The sequence below is a fragment of the Pteropus medius genome, unplaced genomic scaffold (assembly GCF_902729225.1).
Source record: "Pteropus medius unplaced genomic scaffold, Ma_sr-lr_union100, whole genome shotgun sequence".
In the NCBI taxonomy this organism is placed as follows: domain Eukaryota; kingdom Metazoa; phylum Chordata; class Mammalia; order Chiroptera; family Pteropodidae; genus Pteropus; species Pteropus medius.
In genome coordinates this window covers 11,263,669-11,283,487 of record NW_024344378.1, presented here as the reverse complement: position 1 = coordinate 11,283,487, position 19,819 = coordinate 11,263,669, and positions in this window count along the sequence as shown.

The window sequence follows — 19,819 nt, the reverse complement described above, 5'->3', positions numbered from 1 at the left end:
CAGCTGACTCATCTTCAGACTTCGTCCCTCCATTTCCCACAGCTGCCTTTCGCTTTCCCCTTCCTCCGGGAATCCGAGGGAGGCTGGGGTCTGCAAAAGTGCCTGATCTTGTCTTTTGGCTCTCTCCTCTCATCCTCCCCCGCCTCTGCCCACAGAGGGCTGTTCTCCCTGTGTTCCTTGTCCCTGCACTTCCAGTGGGCCCCTGGGGGCTGGCCGCTTTTCTTCTTTCTCCCTAGTTTGTGTTCATTCCAAAGCCATAAGAGAGCCATGGCGAGAAAGAGCTGAGAAAATCAGGGGCCGAGAGGCTGTCGTAAAAGGAGTTCACGGAGACAATGCCGTGAGTGCTTAGCGAGGCCCTGAATGCAGGGCTTGCGGGGCTGTGCTGGGCCCTCACGTAGGCCTTTGTGTGCCTTTCTATTGACTGTCACTAAGCCCTTCAATGGGCTCCCATTGTGCTCAGAATAAAACTCACACCCCCCTGCCGCCCTCCAGGCCCACGGGGCTCCAGCTTCATCTTGTAGCAGACACCTCCCTCTCCTCCCCACTTGCCCCACTTCAGCTCTGGGCAAACCAAGCCATTTTTCACTTCCACCTGCTGGACCTGCTGCCTGGGCGAGCCTCCATTCTTCCCAGGGATGGCACCTGCTCCTGTTGCACATCTCACATGTACTGTCACCTCCTTAGGAGGAGAGGGTTTCAGGCCCAGGCTTGAGATCTACACCCCTGACTTGGCCTGGTTCATTCGTGGCATCCCGGCATTATATCTCTCTCCCACTGGGTGCCACAAGGGCGTGGAGTTCTTTGGCCTTATTTCCTGCTCCCCGACAGTGCCTAGCAGAACTCAGCATAGAGTGGGCACTAGAAACATGTTTGTTGAATCGGAAAGGGGTGCAATTTTTTAACACCTCCGCCATTTAGATTAGACCCCTCTATTTGGATTTCTGCTCTTAGATAACATAAAAAAACACAGCTGAACATTTGACTTGATAGTTGTGCACTGTGTCTGCTTTCATCAGAGGTTCTGGTTCTTCCTGTACAATTGTGAGGATATAGGAACACCCACTGCTTGTGTTCTGTGATAGCCACACAGTGATATTCATCGTAGGTCTCTCTGGGGTTGAACTCTGGCTACTAAATATCCATGGGGCCTTGTAAACAGGTCTTCTGGTCCACCATTCTGTTTCCCATCTCCATTCCCTGTCTATTTCTTTCTCCATGGCATGGGTTAGGACTTTGAAAATACTTGATTATTTCAATTAAATGATGTGACGTTGACCTTCTTCTACTCTACTAATAAAGAGTATCTTGGTGGCGCCAGCTAGTAACTGGTAGTTACTGAGCACGAGTGGGTAATGTGGTTGTGATTCTAACTTCTTGACTCAGTTTATCTTATTGTTAGAATTCAAAGTCTCTTTTATATTGAACTTTTATTGTTTGACAGCGACCAAAGGATTTTGTAGTGGGAGAGGATGGCTGTGGATGTATTGTTGGAGGACCACGGTGAGATGCTCTGGAATAAGTGGCAGCATAGGAGAGGATAGGTCAGCATTTTGTACCAGTTTTGCCACTTCCAAGCTGAGATGCTTAGGCAATCACTTCACCTCTTGGTCTTCAGTTGCTTTGGTTTTCTTATCTGTAAATGAAGATATCTAAAATTTCCTCCAAAGCCAAGGTTCTATCAACTTATCACTACCCTACCTTGGTGTGGTAACTCTACCTTCTTCATCTAATCAAGAAAGGGTCAAATAAAGACAGCCATCATCAAGATGCCCAAGGAAAAAGCAAACCAGGTGGGCAGTAAGCAACTTATCTCCACCCATGAACACAGTGCTTCCTTCTGTTTCTTCTCTTCTTTCTTACTTTGCTTGCTTTCTCTCTTTTTCTCTCTTCACTTTCTTCTTTATACATTTAAAACAGTGAGGTGAACAGCCTTCCAGCTCCCCAAGATTTAACACTTCCATTAGTGCTCGTATGGTCTGTTACTCAGTCCTGGGCATTTCAGAATCAACTTGTGTGCTTTGGCAAAAACCTAAAAAGGCCAGGTTATGGTCTATCTTGCAGTTTAGCTGTGCAAAAAAGGAGAAATACTCTTGTCCTAGATGAAATGCAGCTATTGGAAACTCCTGTAAAGGAAACTATTGTCACTGTTCTCACAGGCTCAGTTGTTTATATGCAATTCATTCAGTGCAGTGTTTAGCATGCAAGACTCCTTTAAATCTCCTAGTTCAGGATCCATTTAGTTTTACAAGTTAAGCCAAACTCCTTTTTTCCATAAGTGCCTTTCCTTATTCTTGGATAAAATCAATAAACCATGAAATGTCTCTATTGAAAAATGATATGACCAAGCCCTCCCTGAGAATTTAGGGGTTAAAATGTGGTTTGAGGCTTAAAGGTCCATTAAGGTGATATTGGATTATGGTGAAATCCTTCTGAACATGAACTTTACTGTATTTTGACTTAGAAATGTAATCCAGCTCCAGGTCCTCAATCTACGGTTGCCAAACACTGCTTTTGGAATACATTAGTGCTGATGAAGGCAGCAGCTTGGCATAACAGCTTGAAAATATGATTCCTTCAGTCTCTATTTTCAATGACCTAGAAAGAGAACCATTTCCCCACTTGGCTCTGGGAGAAAAATGGTAACCAAATTATCAGCTAGGGAGCGTTATTGAATTAACATATGACACAGGTAAATTACATATGAATTTTCTTAAGACTTTGCCATCTTGATTTTGAAATATACATCATAAGGTTTTGTTCTGAGCTATAAAAAACTTTATGTCATCAAGTTGAGTATTCATATTTCACAGACCAAGAAACCAGGGCCCCATGAGGGAACTGTCTCATCCAAGGTAGCCCATTGGTAATGCCTTGCTCAAACTGGGGCAACTGGGTTTCAATGGTGTGATGTTTAATGTTTAGTACTTTTCAGAAGGAAAGTTTTAGCTTGGAAGATGTTTCGTTTTGTTTTCATTAATGAAGGACTGTATTAGAGCAAGATGATTATGGACTCTGGACTTACACAGTCCTGGGTCTGAGGCTCAGCTCTGTCACTTACCACCCTGGGTCATTAGCAGACCCCTATCCTTTCTAAACTTTAATTTCCCCATCTATAAAAATGGGAAGGATGGGGATGACAGTTGAAGCTGCCTCATGGGTGGTGACAAGGATTCAGTAAAACAGTGTAGCAAAGCTTAGCTTTAGATACAGCTGGGCATTTAGATGAAGTTGCAGTCATTGTGAAGGTGCTTCTCAGCCATGTCTTTATGAATCTGGATTTCATAAATAGAGTCAACGGTTTCAGAGAAAAAATAATGTGCTATATCGTCATGTGTGGCCATTAGTCTTCATGTTGAGTTTTTAGAGGTTAAAATATGACATGTGTGCTTGCCCCATATAGGGAGTTTATACAGAAATCCTCCATAAAGCATCTCTCAACTGAGCAAAGACTGATGTTCATAATGACCAGATGGATGTATCATAGAGAAACTAGAGACTTTTTTAATATAAATGCCTGGCACGCAGAAAGCAACAAACAAACGTCTTTTGAATTAAATTACATTGAACGAGGAGGTAGGGAGGTTTTCTACCAGATTTAACAGAACCCAGGAAACAGATACTCCATTTAAACCTTCTAATTCCATAGAGCAGGGATGACAAATATCACTATCACATTCCATGCCCAAGGCAGACATTACTAATCCATCCCAGCACTCTTATCTTGCAAACATATTTGTGTGAAGTTACCACTTGGCAATGGGTACTTGGAGAGTGATGTTTGCATTCTGTTTCTTCTTTATTTCCCACAAATCTCATTGAAAGATATTTAATGCTTGCAGAATAAAAGAACTCAGAGGGATTTAGGAGGTTTCCCAAGGCCACATAGGAAGTTTAGCTGTAACTGAGTTTGACACCAATTGAGAAATAGACACAGGAGTCAGGCAGGTGACGAGGAAAACACCATCTTTATTATCTTCAGGGAGAGGTTGGAGGATATGACTTGGGTCCATGGCATCCAGCAACAGTGAGTTGTCAAATGATGAAATCCAAATGGAGACAGACTTACCCTGTCAGACACCTGTAAACCTAAGGTCCAAAGCACATCTCCACTTAGTGCCTCGCCCCGCAAGGAGCAGAGCCTAGTATTAAACTCAGAGAGTGGAAGGACGGAGTTAAAGGAGGTCCCTCAGCAAGCAGATGGATCTCAAAGAGAAGCAGGGAAGGAGTGGAGCCACATACGCTCTGTCCTTCAAGCCCATCCCTCATTAGTTAAGTAAATACTTCTTCCTCCCATGGAAGGGACAAAAAGGGTAGGGAGGCCAGAAAGGGTATGGGATGCTGAGGGTTTCCCCAAAAAACATGAGGAGGAAATTAGTGATCCCCTAATAAACCCTGGGCATTAAATCAAACTTACTCAAGATGGGCTTAGCATGTTACTGGGAGCACAGTAGATATGCTACAAATCTTAGCTTCCTGCTCACACATTACCACTCTGGAATTCTTATAAAAGGATTCAAAGTAGACTACTTGGAAGTCAGTTAAGAACTTCCAATACTGCTGAGTCTACTCTGTCTTGTCTTTTTTTCTTTCCCACTTTATCATCTACAAGAAAAGGGACAGCACATTTTTGAGGAGCTGGACTCCCAGCGTGCATGAGGACACTTCGCAGCCTGTCAAGCAGATATTGACTTTTGAGCCTGCGTTGGAGCAGACAATCGATGTACACCATCCCGGGCCCTCTCGTCACCTCGTGGGGCAGGCTCGCTCTCAGCCACAGGCTGCAGGGGGCACCGGGTCGGATTGTTCTCCACTCCACAGAAGGGTCACAGCCGACGTCTGCAACGTGGAGAGCTGTACTAACAGAGCAGAGAAGCCTCATGGGGGTCATGGAGGGCCGCGTCTTCCTCTCCAGCTGAGCCTTTGCAAAGAATCTCTTCGGGGCTGCTTTTCTTCAGCAGATTATGCTCTTCATTGGCATCCCGCATGCCACCTGACCTGTTTTCAAGTCTGGAGAAACAGCAGGGAGGTGATGCCCTGAGCTCTCTGTCTCTGAAGCCCGTTGTACGTAGAGTGTCTGTGTATGTATGTGTATGTGTATGTATATGCACTCGAGTGTTGCTGGCTAGCTGACCACCATCTCCTCAATCAAGGCCAATAGCACAGTAAGAAAGAACAGCACCTGCTCAGGTCAAAACTGTCAAAAGTCAAACTCGGCCACTTGACTCCCACCTAAGCTTGGACAGGTGGCTCTTATACCTCAGTTTCCTCATCCATAAAATGGAGATGATGATGCCCGTCTCTACTATGTTTACAATATATATACTGTATATATATAGTGCTTGGCACATAAGAATAATGAAAGTGTAGGTTTTCTTGTTATGCTGTTAATACTGTCATTTCAGAATGAATCTGAGATGTTCTACAGGAAGTATGTATAACTAAACATGTAATTAAACAAAAATTTCCAGTAAAAGAAAAATGAAAATAAAAAAAAGCATGAGGACTAAGGCAAATATAAATTAGAATCAGAAGGGTAGGCTGTGGTAAGAGGGGGTAGTGGAGAAGGAAGTAAAGAAATAGAATTTTTTAAAAATCAGAGTATAAGATTATATATAGTTATCATAATAAGTCAATTTAGTTCTGGGCTTCCTGGAAGCTAGATCAAAAAGGGAAATAACTTAGACCATGTAATATAACCCTAACTGAAAATTTAGAATTTAGAAGGATCTAGCTCACCTACTTTCTTTCCTGAAATGTCAAATCGCAAAATTAACAACATAAGATTCTGGATTAATCATTATCTCCTTTTGGAGTGTGTGTGTGTGTGTGTGTGTGTGTGTGTGTGTGTGTGTATGTGTGTGTGCATATGCACGTGTGTTGTGTGCATGCATGGACACACTCATGCAATAATTAGCTATCTACCCAATTAAAGTTGTTTGCAAATGGTCAGGGAATTACTTATTATTCTTAAAGACAGTGATCATTTCATTTTGGTCAAGTTATATACTTCACATTTAAAGGTTACTAGTTCCTATATCCTGTGGCCTGTTTTGTTTCCGATCCTGAAGTAGTTTGTGAAAGAAAGTTGTTCTCCTTGACTTTGTAGCTGCAGCTCTCCAGATAAACTCACTCACCCTATTTTCACTGAAGGCTAGTAGAGACTTCCCAAGGCTGTTCATGGTGTTGTGTGGCCCCTCCTGCTTGGCTCTAGGTTGTTCCTATAATGATTATGGGTCCTCTTGCCTTCTGAACCTGAATACACAACATGGTCTGTTCCCCACATGCAGCCTGCCCTTTCAAACCAGCAGAAGTGTTTGGTCTTCCTGTCTCTGCCCTGGGTCTTCCTTCAGGTCTTGGAGTAGAGTGATCTTGGTGTCTTCTGTGATCAGTCTCAGAATGCGGACTCTGATAATCATTTAGCCCCCAACCCTGCAATGGGGTGCCCCCCTTCTAGATCACCAAGAGTAAAGAAATTCAGGCAAATGGAACACTAGAAGATGTTAGAAATCTGTATTGATCCTAGGGATAATGCTAGGAAGAGAAATGTGGTAAACACCCTCTGAAATGGCTTGGGGTGTTTCCTTTTCTATCCTATATCTACATAATCACACTGAACACGAGTTATCTGGAGCTCACAGATTTTGAGGATAACCATTCTGAATACAGTCCTGTGCTTGCTTGAGTTGAGTTGAATGGATTTGAGATCAGAAGCTGCTATCCTCTGAAATCTATTGCCATGTTGTGCTGAAGCCTGTTCCAAGCCCATGATGAATGATGGGGTCACTAAGGCAGGACACCTCAAAGAATTACGGACATGTTTTAACCCACCACAAGGAGCACTGCATTTGTCATTTACAAGGAGTCTTATGGTTCAAACCTGTGGCAAATGGGCTTCCTGAGGTCCCATGTTTGTATGCTGACATACTTTTAGAGGTTCTATGGAGGTGTGGTGAATTCAGAGTATATTCATGTCAATCAGAGATTGTCTTGCTCCCCAGCCTGCTTGTCCCTTGCAAGGTCATCGAAGGGTTTGTTTTACTTGTACAGCCACATGGTCATTTGGTGGAAGATACAGGACTTGAATATGTGTCTCCTCACTCTCATTCTTGGTCTCTTCTCATTGTTCTGGGATTAACTGAGCTCTATGCTTCTTCCATCATTTCATCTTCCCAGTCTTTTTCAGAGACTAAAGAGAAAAACACAGGGCCAGATCCCGAACTGCTCCTGGCATTGAGACTGATAATATCAAGTGCCACTGAATCTTTCTTCTCTCCCTGTTAAAGTGGGATTTTTTTTTTTTTAACCACCAACCATGAATGTATATATTTTAAAAACTCACAGCAGTTCCTTTGTTCCTGTCTGTTTTCATTTTGCCTTTCTTCTCTCCAGGTCACACATGAAGATGTTTTTCAAAAAAGCCAAGTTAAGAAAGTAAAATTAAATCACTGACATCTGCCGCTCGGTCTCATTCAGTACCCTAATACCCTGGATTGATTCTTCCGGATAGAACTTAAAGTTCTTCATTATTACCAGTTTTTACTTCCTCTCTGTTTTGGGGGGCAGACAGGTGGACAGTAATGGGAGAGAATGCAGACAACTCAGCAATTCCATCAAAAATTTCAGTTCACTTGAATTAAAAACAAGACAATTACTAAGGTAAAATGTGTTAATGGCATAAAGACTGCAACGCTTTACTAGAGTCAAGGAAAACTCTGAGGATAGAATTATTTATTTATTAGTAAAATTAAATTGATTAACGGTTATGTTTTAATATCTTCCTCTCCTAAAAGACAACATCCTGACAAACAAGTTTGAAATAACCTTTAATTTTACAACTGGGAGCACTTAGATTCTATTTTTTCAGGAGTACTATTGCGAGACATTCAAAGGCCAGCTCTTGTCACCTTTGCAGATATCATTTCAGGGTAAAAGCAGAGAAAATTATTATTGTTTTTCAGTTGTGACTATAACTCATGTTATGTAAAATTCTAAACGAATGATAACTGCTACAAATAAGCTAATAGCCGGTCTCCAGAAAATCTGGCAGATATTATTTTGAAGACTTCTAATGTTCTCAGTTGTTTTTCGTTGAGATATTTATTCTCTATGATACGTATTTTTTGTCTCCATTAGAGTTTCCATGTGGGTATGGGATTGTATCCAACAAAAGTTACTAAATGCTCTTTAACTGGGTTCTCTGAGTTGTTACCTGACACGCCGTGAAGTTTCTTGCTTGTCCCAGTGTCCTTCTCCATCATGTCAGCATTCTAGTGCCTCTACGCTGTTCCTCTGGGTGGACATCCCCGGGCATCAGAAGTTGCTCTTTAAAAATACAAGGCAGAACGTGGAGCAGGGGGCGGAGTTGACTGTATTTATCTTCTTCAAGCCCCATTGATATTTCTGGGACACGTTCCCTGAGTGGACACCAGTGGAAAGATGATGAAAGAAACAAACGAACTTTGTAAGTCTCAGCATTTCCAGAGGTCACGAAGCCCTTCCTTTCCATTTTTCCTCATGAGAGGTTAAATGAGTTTCCCTGAGAAGCACAGCAAGGAAATAGCAGAGCCGAGACCAGAACCCCAGTTTGCAGGACCCAGGACCTGACTTTGTCTTTGTGCTCTAGTCTGTTTGTGGCTAGAATCCTATTGGACCAGTTTTGTTGTGCTGACAGCTGGGATTGGGAAGTGAGGCCAGGCAATCTTCTGCAGGCCCGTAGGCATGAAGTGGAACAAGACACTCACACAAAAGAAAGAAACAAGAGAATCCCACTGGCTCGCACTGCTCCTAATCCCCAGGATGAATTAGAAACAGCATGTACTCAAGTCAGAACTGAGAAATTGCAGAGATTGCTTGGAGATACCATCTCGAGGTTTATTATTCTGTAAGATGATGAGCAGCCTGCTCATGCCTGCTGGTCTGAACTCTTGGAAATGCCGAAGAAAGAGGGAAGCTTTTAGAGTAAAGCTCAGTCTGTGGAAAACATAAAGATGAGCAGCAGGCCATCCTGGAGCCCTCAGGTTGCTTGCCTTCGCATGAAAGGTTATCATTTTTTGCTGCCTGCAATAGCCAATTGTCCTCTCCAGCCATTTTCATGCCATTTGTTTTAAAGGTTTAAAAATCAAATTAGAAAGCCTTGTAAAGCGTGACGAGGCACAGCTCTCCCTTGTACATATGAACCGTGCAAAGGAAAGGCAACTTGTGTTGAGCCGTGTCTGACCATGCAACATTAACTGCTTAAAATGGGCCTTAAATGCCCTCTGCATAAAGTTCACACTCTGACGTGTGGCATGCAAGGTTCCCCCTGATCTCACAGAACACTGTGCAGACCCTCAAGCCCCTCATCCCTTGCATGCCCAGCTCCAACATGCTCAGCCTGAGACACACTGCCCTCCCAGCCAAATCGTGCATGCCTTTTCTCTGGTGAGCTCTCTGCTGACATGCCCGCCTTCCTATCGTTTTAGCTGCTTGCCTCCTGCTTATTCTTCAGGACTCAATTTAGGACTACCTTCCCTGAAAGCAAATTCTAACAATGCCCTCCCTCCCTGTGGAAATGAAAGGGACAAGGGAGAATCCAGAAATTCTCAGACTTGCAGAGTTAAAGGATGTAGTTCCAGTCAGTAAAATATTTTCAGATTAAGACATAACCTTAGGACAAACACCATAATGAGATGTTGGCCGTCAAACATTTGTTATGACCTTTGATTGGGTTGTTTTCTCCAAAATTTGCATTTGCTCGAATATTTCAGGTTAAATAGTCCTAAGGTAGTCCCACAAAGACCTGATAAGTTCAAAGGAGTTATAATTAAGTCTATAGGAAGAAACAAGTCTGGAGAAAGATTGTGGGTTCTGCTATTGGCCCATGGAGCTTCCTGGAATCAAACTGATTTAAATAACTCAAAGCACCTAGCAGAGTTTCTGAGAGAGCCGTATTGCTAAAAGTGCCACCAGCCTGAATAAAAGAGAAGGGGATTATTCAAGATGTAAAACAGCCCATGGGTCTCTACATTTTACGTGCTGGAAGCATGCAGAAAAAGCTGCTCACCACTACAATAGGTGTATTTTCCAATGTACGAAAATGAAAAAGGAAGGACTTCCCAGAGAATATGGTCAGGAGCCATGGAGAATTATAAACTGGGGAACTACTCCCAGGAGACATAAAAAAGGTCTAACTGAGGAGAAATTTCAGAATTGCAGTGAACCACTCTATTAGTCTGGATTCTCTAGAGAAACAGAACCAACGGAGAAAAAAATATCTATCTATCTATCTATCTATCTATCTATCTATCTATCTATCTATCTATCTATCTATCTATCTATTTATCTATCTATCTATCTATCTCTATCTGCAGGGTAGACCAGAAGGCTAAAGATGCAAGGAAAAGTTGGAAAAGTTGCAGTGCAAGTCCAAAGGCAGTCCTGCTGGCAGAATTTCTTCTCGTTTTTGAAAGGTCAGTCTTTGTTCTGTTAGAGTCTTCAACTGATTGAATGAGGCCCATGTACAGTATGGAAGATAATCTGCTTTGCTAAAAATCCGCTGATTTAAATATTATCCTCATCCACAGAAACATTCAGAACAGTGTTTGACCAAATATCTAGGCCCTGTGGCCCAGCCAAATTGACACACCAAATTAACCATCACAACCACTCACTGAGTGCTATGTGTTTCCTATCCTTCCCTTTCCATCTGGAGGTATTTGTTGTATTGTATGTGTGTATGAATAGGGGAGGGGGCTGTGTATAATTTTCTTTTAGTTTATAGTTCTCCAAAGCTAGAGGAGTCACATATAAATCTGATATAGATCATGAGGTCCTTGACTTTAAGTCTGATGCCATGATTAAATGAGGCTATTGGAATGTTTTAGGGAGAGGAGTTCGATATACTTTTTGGTAGGAGGAAAGTAAACACTTAGGAGGGTAGGAGGGAAGATTGTTGTAGATTACATGATGGTACTTAACTGTCTTCATTCTTTCATTCTCTATATTATTTATTCCTGTCTCATTGTCCTTGGTCCTAGCCATTTGGCTTACTTTGATTAATGAATATAAGCAGAAGTGACAACATGTCAGTTCTTAGCCGAAACTTTAAAAGGCATTACATGCTTCCATTTGTCCCCTTGAGCTGTTCTCCATCATGAGGGCATGAGACTCCTTCCGTCTGGGTCCCTGAATGAGAAGACAAAAGTTATTGAGCTAAGCTAATCACAGCAAAACCGAGCAGAGCTCAGCTGAACCACAACTAATCCACAGCTCTCCCTGTCTCTGAACAAGAATTAAATGTTTGAGTCATTGAGATGTTGGGGATGTTTGTTACTGCAGCAAAAACTGACACATATAGTCCATGTAGCTCACTAATTTGGATATTCCAGATCAGGTGAACAATTCCTCCTTGTTAAATGAGAGGGTTTTAAGTTAGAAATATGTAGATATTATCCCAATTCCTCACTTTTTTTTTTGTCCTTATTAAAAGGACAAAGATATTATAAAGACATATTAAAAGCTTAAAATATATTCTTGTTATAGAATTTTGGACACCATTTTAAACTCTGAGAACACAACATGGATCACTCAAACGTTTTGGTGTTGAAAAAATGGAGACAGTCCACGGCTTCAAGCTGCTACAGGCTCCCCAGGTAGCATCTTGAATTGAATCACCCCGATGTCAAAGCATTAGGTGACCCAGGGTGACCTTCACAGGGAAGTTTCAACTTTCTCTTGTGCTTCCTTGCTCATCTTTCAGCTGATGTTTGGGTTTGATAAAAGGACAAAAATTTTGTGTTTCTCTTCTTAATTGTGTCAATAAATTCCAAAAGGCATCTGTAATTAACAATAAAACTCGAGGAAGCACAGTCCTAGCCTAAATCACTTGGGCAACTTTTGTTTTCTGGAAATATTAGAAAGTCTTAAATCCCATTCATTTTTTCCTATTCTTTCCTCCAGCTCTTTGCTTAGGTTGGACTGGGAAACTAAACTATTCATTTTCAGTTCCGATTCTGAAGCCCAATTCCTCCATAACTGTGTTGAAGTTTCCAGCTCTGTGGGAGGATATAAAATTATTTTTGCTATTATAACTTGGGTTGAGCTTTTTTTTTTTTAAGTGAGAACATTCATTCCGAGCAATAAAAAACTCAAATTCACAAATGCAAGGAGTGACCTCGCACAAACAATCATGATGCTGGACCTCATACAACCCATCTGGATATTTTAAGAGCTGGACAGACCAATGAGTATTCATTTAAAAGGTTAGAGAACTAGGTTAAAGAAGAAAAGTATCCTTCTCATCAATGTGACTCACCCACCCCCCTGAGACTGGCAAAATGACTCAGACTTTCAAGTAGGTGACAATGCTTATAGAAAAATATGACCTAGCGGTTTTCATCAGGACTTCTCAGTTGGCTGGTTGTCACCCTTTTGATTCTCCTGTTCCTGAAGAATTTTGACTATTTGGGAGAGTATTTTGGGCCTTTTCACAGAAAGGTCCAAAGGACCCTGCTGACAGTTCACAAGTAACCTTCTGAAGGTCTAGATTCCAACCTTCACACTCACAAAGGCTGCAGTAGAAAGAGTTGAGGAAATTTTTGATTAAACTACTGGGAGAAATCAAGCTCCAGTGTCATATTTACAAGCCCACAGGGTTTGCTTAGAACAGACTTTCCTCAGATCCTGAATCAGTGTCAGTCTTAAGCTGAGGTCAGCTCCAAGTGCACAGCCAGATTCCCAGGCCCTGTGGCCGTGCCCTTTGCCTCTGTTTTGTCTATCTGGAAGCGGGAGGCATTGGTTTGCAGAAAGGGGCCACCAGGAGGCTGGGATTTCATATCAGCCTGGCCCTGGCCAGCTGGGTCACTTCAGGCTGATTTCTTTTTTGGTTCATGTTCTTCATCAGCTGAATGGGGATGATCCTATCAGCCTCCTTTGTTGGGTTACAGTCAGAAACAGTAAGATAATGTGCTTGAAGCCTTTGGAATGCTATGGAACACAAAGGCACTCTGAATTTCAGCTATTATGTGCTTGATGCGAGGCCCTGCTGTTAGTTAGGCATGCTGATGGCTTTCAGGCAATTTCTGTGTCTATGTAAGGGTGCTCACAGGGCTAGCAGATAGAAGAAAACAAAACTGGGATGAGATTTGATGAATGTATACAGGCCCACAGTTTGTTTCCTACAAATGACAGTTAGGCCAGGCTCAAGGTCAAGGGGATGTGCTTGTGCTCCATGCCCTACTTGAGGCCTTGAAGCTTCCTCAGGTCCCGTCACAGGCTCCTTTTCCTCTTCTGTCTTGAATATGGCAGATCCTGTCCTCAGGTCCTCACTCTTTCCCCATTTTCTCTCCCTTGTCATCTATCCTAAGGACAAATTTCACCTCCCTCTCTCACTGGCCAGGTGTAATGGAAGTGTGGCCCAAATCAAATTGGGCCCCGTTTTGCTAGTTACCACTGGTTTGGCATATTCAAAAAGAGCACAGTTTTGAACCCAAAGATGTCAAATTATAAGTCTCTGTGGAAGGATTTTCTTAAAGGGGCAGTGTGGGGAGACAATGCACACTACCGACATGAACCTTTATGAAAATGCTCTTTTCCTCAGTTTCACAGCCCATCCTTGCTCCACTGGCCTCTCCCTAAGTCAAGTCAGTTCTCTCTTTTCACTGATCCTTCCCCCCAACTTTATTACGTGAAACGATTTTATTCTCTGGGGGTTTCTCCTATCTGCGTATCCACCTGTTACCTGGTTAGAGAAATGGCATCTATGAAGATCTCAGTGGTGGCGGTTGGGGGCACTGAGGTTTGGGGATGTTGAGAGAAGGTCATTTGATTCAACTGATCTGGAACAACTCTCAGTCTCCTCCACTCCCTTCTCCACCTCCCATTGGTGGAGGGACTTGGTGGCAAGGTGAGTTCATCATCTGTTCTTGGATCAGAACACATGTGACGAGCACTAGGCCGAGAGTTTGACATGTGGTCCCAGGATCACGCCTGTACCGCCCCCCGCATCTTCCCATCCCTTGTTCTGGACCCTGCCATTCTCTCAATCAGCAAGAGTCCTGGGGACCAGGGAACAGCTGCACCTGGCAAGCAAAGTAAGGTGCAAGTGTTGCTCCTTCTTGTCAATCAGCACAAGACCTCAGGCTAATCACACTCAACACTGAGTGATACTTTCCAATAGGATGCTGTTAAAAGCATCCTCAAAGCATTTTTATAGACATAATTTCTTTGATCTTTAGCAGCTCTGCGAGGTAGTCCCATCTCTCAATTATTCAACCAAAGCAGGCCGAAAGCTCTGGTTAGGGTGACTGAGGGGGTTCCTGGGACGTGGAGCTTTTACTTTTAAAATGAGGACAGTCTCAGGTAAATTGAGATGAGTCGATTGTTCTAGTCCTTGGACCTTCCCCTGCCTTCTCTCCGAAGATGAACAAGATAGAAGCGGTCCCGGCACACATGGCACCTACGTGCTGGTTATTTTGCTGCATTTGACTTTCTGCTGGATATTGAGCTGAGCCGTTGCCATCTGAAGTTCTGAAAATGTTAAGTTCTCATCTCTATTCTTTATATTTCTGATTCATTCATTAGGCTGAGAGTTTGACATGAATGGGGTTATATATATGGCCCCAGAGGCACAGCTTGCATCCTCTCGCCTTCCTGTCCCTCGTTCTGGATGCTGCCATTCTGTAAGCTCCCTATAGCAAGGATCTGAAGGACCAGGGGACAGTTAGTCTCTGCATAGGAAAAGGCAGGAAGGTGAATCAGGTATTGTCTGGCTTTTGAAGAGTTATGGTCTAGTGCTGGTGGGAGTGGAGGGACATTTGAAAACTGATAACCTGCTGAACCTTAGGTCAAGTCCTTGGGGTAGCCCACCCCCTCCTTTTTTGCCTTCTCTTTTGATTCCTCTGTTGCTTCCTGCCCCACCCTACACCCACCATGCATCCTCCACTTTATCTGACATTTCTTCCTCCTCTGGTGACTTAATCCTCTTCCATGTCTTCAATTATTACCTCTATATGGATGCCATCTATTAAAATTGGGATTAAAATAACTAAATCGATTGAAGGTCGATTATGTACATTCAGTGAGAAACATTCTGATCTCAAATAGATTCCCCAGGAAATTCCTCCTGGGGGAGATAATATGCTGACCAAGAGATAAGAGTTTCTGTCCAGTTGTCAAGAATGTCATTTAATTGTTTTTCTGGGACAGATGAGCTTAGCCTGAGTTTGGGCAGCAAGAGTCAAATTCCTTTGTGTCACAAGGCTCTCTCTAAAAGTCAGCCACTTTTCTTATACACTTAGAACAACCAGGAACCTTGCTAATTGAATAGTATCCCATTATGTGACCAGATCACGCATTTCCAGGAAGGACAAAGTAATCCAATTTTTGTTGAAATGTCAATCTGAGCTGCAGATACTCTTTTGGTATGAGCTGCAGCATTTTCTTTGGCTGTTGTCAATGGTGTGGTTGCTTAACTCTAGAAGCTATCTAAGGCACTTGGGATGGCTTTTCATCTGCTGAAGAAGTATGACTTTCAGCTCATTGTGTTTCTGAGGAGTCATGTGTTCTGGTGTTTTCTGGCATAGCTTGCTGGGTGTTTTGAGGGAGTAGATCAATGTCTTCCTAAACTACATGAAGAACCTCATAGAAAGGATGATCTTTGTCATCCTTTCCTTAGGGTGTGGTGGTTATCATCTCCAAAAAAACTGTCCAGTTGTTTTGACTCTTCATTCATTCTCTCCTTCATAAATATCCATGGAGTGCTTACTATATGCCAGGCATCCTTCTGGGTGCTGGGAAGACAGCAGAGAACAAATCATTCTGAGGAGATGACATCTGAGTTGAGATCCAAATGATACAAAGGAGCCAGACATGATAGATCTGAGTGCAGAATATTCCAGGCAGAGGGAACAGCGAGCCCAGGCCCCTAAAGAGAGAAAAGAGCTCATTTTGTCTGAGGATCAGAGTGGCTGGAACAGAGTAAGCAGGAGGGACATGGTATGTAATGACAAAGTCTAGAGAGGTAGACAGGAGCTAGATGAATGACACTGGGCCTTGGGATTTTATTCTAAGTTCAATGATGAGGCCCTGGAGAATTTTTAGGTAGGAGAATGAAGGACCTGATCTGATTTTTAAAAGACCACTCTGATTGCTTTATGGGAGGATAAATTATAGGACTGCAAGAGTGGATCAGTCAAGAAAAATACTGCAAAATTCTAGGCGAGAAATAAATGATGGTGGTTTGGACCAGGGTAGTGGCAGTAGAGTGGGAGAAAAATTGACAGATTCAAGACATAGAGGTAGCACTTGCTGGTTCATTGGATTTTGGATGTGTGAGTGGGAGAGGGGCAAGAGAAAAATCAAGGATGAGTCTCAGGCTTTTGGCTTGAACAAAAGGGTAGATGGTGCCACCATTAACAGAGATTCAGGGCCCTATTTGGAATCTCAAGTACGGATAATGTCTCCAGGTACTGCTGCCACCTTCAGTATCTTGGACCAATGACACACGATCCTTTTGGTTTCATGTTCCATCAACATGGGAATAAGTTTCCTGTAAACTATAAGAAGCAGTGAATGGAGACCTGAAAATGGTTTTCTTCCTATGAAAAAAGGAAGACCAAAAAAAAAAAAAAATACTGAGCATCTATCAGGAAATTGCCTAAGATGTCACTTATGAAGCACTGTTTCATTTTTATGGTCACTGACAATAAAAACAGTGAGGCTAACCAGTCTTTAGTGAGGATTCGCTAAGTGTCGGGCACGGTTCTAAGTGCGTTACATACATTATTCTGTTTCGTCTTCTCATGACCTAGAAGGTAAAACGAAGATTTTTCTCTCCTTTTAGATGCAGGAACTAAGACTTACAGAGGTAAAGTAACTGCTCAAGTTCTCAAAACAAGGAAGGTAGAGCCTGGATTTAAACTCATGTCCTCTGACTCCGGCCTGTACTCCTAAGCACTCCACACCCCGGGTCCCCTTGGGCTATTAGCTAAGATGCCACCCCATCTTCAGGGCTGAAACAGGGGTGTCATCACACAGCTAGATGAACACAGGGTGCACCTACACCATGTGGGCAGTCTATGGTGGTGATTATGTTGCATCTCTCCTGGGCAGAACATACCACAGGTGTTACAAGGGCAAGGAGAACTCATCACGAACAGAGGCTGCTAGAAGGTTTCTTGTTAGTAATGGTGTGGTATCTCCCACCGCAGCAGAGGATATGGATATGTTTGGAGGCATTTTTGCTTGACCTAATAACTGTGTGTATGTGGGGAGAAGGGGGCAGGAATGCTGAAGATCCGACATGCACAAATGAACTGTTCTGCCCCAAATGCCAAGAGTACCACTGAGACCCTGGGCCACTGGGTGAATCTCTGAACTCTAGATGCTGAGGGGAGGCACTTCACTTCTTAAAAGAGTCCAGAAAGCATTGATGGTGATGACTGTGCTAATAGAGCCCTGACTTCAGATTCAGATCGAAGATTCACTTTGCCTTCAGAGGTTTCTAAAACCTTGAACAAACAGGTATATTTTGGGTGTCTGGTGCAGCTAAGATTTTTTTTTTTCCCTTTCCTCCACTTTATTTTTTGGCCGGTAAAATGAGCACTTAACTGGGAAGCGACAGCTGGCACAGCTGGTATTATAACCCACTTGAGAGCCCTTAGTGGAGAATATCTGATTATACAAGGAAACCAAAATCTGTTTGTTTTCTGTTCATTTAATTTGATGTTTTAATGATGCTGCTAGTTATTTGAAATATTCTATTTCAATATACCCTTTATTTATTGTACTTGTACCCTGAGGCATGCTGGCAAAGAGTGACATGTTTAAAAGTCTGCCCTCAAATAATAAATTTCCACTGGAAACCAGAAGCAGAAAAGTTTTATATTAGGAATGCTTTAGAATATATATATATATTTAAATCCATCCAAATTGGATTCTAGAGATAAGCACAAGGGGACTTTAAAATTCTTTTTAACTCTTAATTTTAGTTTGTTTTTTTTTTTAACAAAATATAAAAACTCAGCTAGAAAGAGAGTAATGCTGTGGATCAGTAGACAGTAGGCTTTAGTTCCAGTTGTTGGGAAACGGTCAATTAACAAATAGCGTCTTTGAAGGCAGTGACTAATGGGTTTTGTTCTTCTTCTTCTTACTTTTATTTCAAGCCAGTTGGGACTATTTTCATATTTGTTTTCCTCTTTATATACTGTCTGCCCACTCTGGGTTGCAAGCTCCTTAAGCACAAGGACCTTACCTGTTCAACGCCTGTATCACTAGCATTTAGACATAGTCGTTGTTCAATAAAAGTTTGCTCAGGGTGGTGGGCAGAATATCTCCTCGCAAATGTCCAAGTCCTGATCTCCCAAACCGATGAATACATTATATTACATGCAAAGAAAAATTAAGGTTCCAGATGTTATCAAGTCCTCTAATCAGCTGACCTTAAAATAGGGAGATGATCCTAGATTACCTGGGTGGTCCTAATAACCACAACAATCCTTATAAGTAAAAGAGGGAGGCAGAGTAGAGAGTCTGAGTGATGAGATGTGAGAAAGACTCAACCTTCCTGTGTTGGCTTTGAAGGTGGAGGGAGAAGATCCCAGGCCAAGGAATGAGAGCTCCTCTGGAAGCTGAAAAAGACAAATGGATTTTCCCCTAGAACTTCCAGAAAAGATTCAGCCCTGCTGACAACTTGAGTTTAGCCTCATGAGATCCCTGTTGGACTTCTAACTTAGCAAACTGTAAGATAATAAATTTGTGTTGTTTTGAGGGCCACTGAGTTTGTGGTAAACTGTTAACACTGTTAACAGCAATAGAAAATGCATACACCCAGTGAAGGCATCCCAGCCCCATTTGTTCATCTATGGAATAAGGATTTACTGAAAGACCCACAGGTCATTTCCAGGTTCTATGGCAGGCGCTATGATTATCTACGCCCCCTCAGGGCCACCTCAGGGCTATTGCTCCTGCCGTTCCCTCTATCTGGAGCTCTTTTTTCATCTTGCTTATCTGTCTCCACCAGACTAAGACAAGTCTTTCTTTAAGCTCTTCCAGTCCCTGAAATTTGTCTTTGGAAGCATTTATACCAATTGTGATATTTTTAAATGTTTGTGAATAAGTGCTTTTAGCTTTTGTCCCTGTAAATTGTCACACAGCCACAGAAAACTACAGGAAAGCTATAGCATCATGGACTATTATAAGGTAAACAACATTGACATCGCTCCTCAGGTCAAAAAATAGCTTTCTGCCCATCAACTCCAAAGCTCTCCAGAGGTCTGATACCTTCCCCCAGAAGTCACCACTTCCCTGACATTTACGTTAATCTCTTCCTTGTTTCGTTACCTCTTTCTTCTTTGTTTTATTACCTGAGTGTGCATCCCTTGACCCTCTAGTTTAGTTTCGTCTCTTTATCTTTTAAGTTTTTGTTTATCTACAAATTCCTCCTCTGTCTCCTGTTTTTCCCCTTGCAATTTATTCGTAAACAAATTTAGTTTGTTTTGTTCTGTATATATTCCCACAGTCTAGGCTTTGCTGATCACATCCTTTCGGTGTAATTGAACATGTTCTTCTGTCCTCTGAATTTCTTGTAAATTTAGAGTTGGCTCTTAAGTCTTGATTAGATTTAGGTTCTGTGTGTGTGTGTGTGTGTGTGTGTGTGTATTTGGCAAGACTCCTTTACAGTAGGTGGTGTCTTCTTCCATCAGGAGGCATGTAATGTCTGATTGTCTCTGTCTTTGATGTTAGAGGTCTTTGATGCTCAACATCTAGATCCATTCATTCATTGTAAGGGTTGAGAAATGGTGACATTCTAATCTATTATTCTTTCTTTGTTTATTAATGAGAA